The sequence below is a fragment of the Meles meles genome, chromosome 10 (genome assembly GCF_922984935.1).
Source record: "Meles meles chromosome 10, mMelMel3.1 paternal haplotype, whole genome shotgun sequence".
In the NCBI taxonomy this organism is placed as follows: domain Eukaryota; kingdom Metazoa; phylum Chordata; class Mammalia; order Carnivora; family Mustelidae; genus Meles; species Meles meles.
Window position 1 is genome coordinate 26428121 of NC_060075.1, and position 2331 is coordinate 26430451.

At 41.0% G+C, this 2331-nt stretch overlaps 1 pseudogene; it reads left to right on the forward strand.

Moving 5' to 3' along the window:
• Positions 1–969: 969 nt before the first annotated feature.
• LOC123951495 lies at positions 970–1787 on the forward strand (annotated as a pseudogene).
• The last annotated feature ends 544 nt before the right edge of the window (positions 1788–2331 follow it).

Genomic DNA, 2331 nt, shown 5'->3' on the forward strand with positions numbered 1-2331 from the left:
TCTGAGCTGTGTGTAGGCACAAGGGACATGTGTTTGTGGGATATGTATGTACGTAATGGGTATGGATGGAAAGTGAGGAAGATGGATGTTGAGGACACCTTTATTCAGGCTTCTGTTAAGGAATTTTAGAAGATGTGGAAATGCAAAAACAAACACAAAAACACAAGAAACTTTATTTTCTACATTCTGGGCTCTCCTAATGAGACAGCAGGGAAATAGACTCATTAAGAAAGAGAACTACTATATGACAGAATTTTTAAATAAATGAGGAATGATCTGTTGATGTGGAAAAATCAATGAGCCTCACAATTCACACATTAGTGATATTTTTTACTAACAGCTATTATAACAGGTATTCTTTAAGATTTTAATTGTTTATTTGACAGAGAATGAGCACAAGCAGGGGGAGTGGCAGGCAGAGGGAGTGGGAGAAGCAAGCTCCCTGCTGAGCAGGGAGACTGATGCGGGCCTCAATCCCAGGACCCTGAGATCATGGCCTGAGCCAAAGGCAGATACTTAATTGACTGAGCCACCCAGGCACCCTATAATAGATACTCTTGTTTGTGTTGTGAATTTTTATTGGCAGATGAATTATTGCATATAATTCCTTACAATAGCAATTCCCCACGAAGTTAGTCCACACTACCAACACCAGAATAGGATAATTTCCCCTATATGTTTATTCTTATGAAAAGTTCATCATGGGGGCACCTGGATGGCTCAGTGGGTTAAAGCCTCTGCCTTCGGCTCAGGTCATGATCCCGGGGTCCTGGGATTGAGCCCAGCCTGGGACTCTCTGCTCAGCAGGTAGCCTGCTTCCTCCTCTCTCTCTGCCTGCTTCTCTGCCTACTTGTGGTCTCCATCTGTCAAATAAATAAATAAAATCTTAAAAAAAAAAAAAAGTTCATCATGGGACCCTCCTGAATCCACACCTCTGCAGGATACTGCAGCCTGACCCGAGCTGGAACCATGTCTCACAACCATTATGACAATGATGTCACAGTTTGGAGCCCTCAGGGTAGGATTCATCAAAATGAGTATGCAATGGAAGCTGTCAAGCAAGGTTCGGCTGTGGTTGGTCTGAAATGAAAAAACCGTGCAATGTTGGTTGCATTGAAGAGAGCAGTCAGAGCTTGCAGCTCATCAGAAAAAAAATTCTCCATGTTGACAACCATATTGGTATCTCGACTGTGGGACTTATGCTCATGCCGGACCGTTATGTAATTTTATGTGCCAGAAGTGTTTGGATTCTGGGTTTGTATTTGACAGACAAATTCCTGGGGCTCATCTTGTATCTCTAATTGGAAGCAAGACCCAGACACCAACACAATGATATGGTTGGAGACCATATGGTGTTGGACTGCTTATTGCTGGTTATGATGATACGGGCCCTCACATTTTCCAAACCTGTCCATCTGCCAACTATTTTGACTTTAGAGCCATGTCCATTGCAGCCTGCTCTCAATTAGCTCGTACTTACTTGGAGAGACATATGTCTGGGTTTATGGAGTGCGATTTGAATGAACAGGTTAAACATCGTCTACATGCCTTATGAGAAACACTTCCTGCAGAACAGCACCTAACTACAAAGAATGTCTCCATTGTAATTGTTGGTAAAGACTTGAGTTTACAATTTATGATGATGATGATGGTGAGATGATGTATATCTGTTCCTGTAAGGTCTTGAAGAAAGACCACAGAGAAAGGCACAACCTGCTCAACCTGCTAATGAACCAGCAGAATATGAAGTTACAAGCCCATCTATATGTGTATTTCCAAATATGTAAGAATGCAGGAACACATACTGATGACAGTAATCTATACTTTGAACCAAAAGATGCAAGGTGGTCTTAGGGTGTGTTTTAGGAATTAGTCCAAATGTGTTTTTCCCAGCAACTCGTCTGAAACCATATAATGGTGTGCATTTTTCTTTGAGAGGGTCTATGCAATCATTTTCTAGAAAATATAGTTATCTGTACTAATGTTTCTATATGAAGAACATAGTGTCTTTGTGGCTTTAAAGACAACTGTGAAATAAAATTTTTTACCTGCCCCCCCAAAAAAAGTTAATCATAAAGGAAAGAAGGGAGATAGTTTGTATTTTAAAAAATGAGGTTTTAAGGATTGACCACCATTCTCAGAAACCCTGCTCTTCTCTTTCATTTAGGGAATAGCTGAAGGGAAGAGCCCATGAGGTTTTCTATAGAAAAGGCCTGCCAAGTCTAAGCTCTGTCCCTTTGTCTGCTGAATAAATATGTGCTAATCTGCTTGTAGCTTGCCACCATCCTTTCACATTTTTTATGTTCCTTGGCTGCTTGATTTATCTCCACA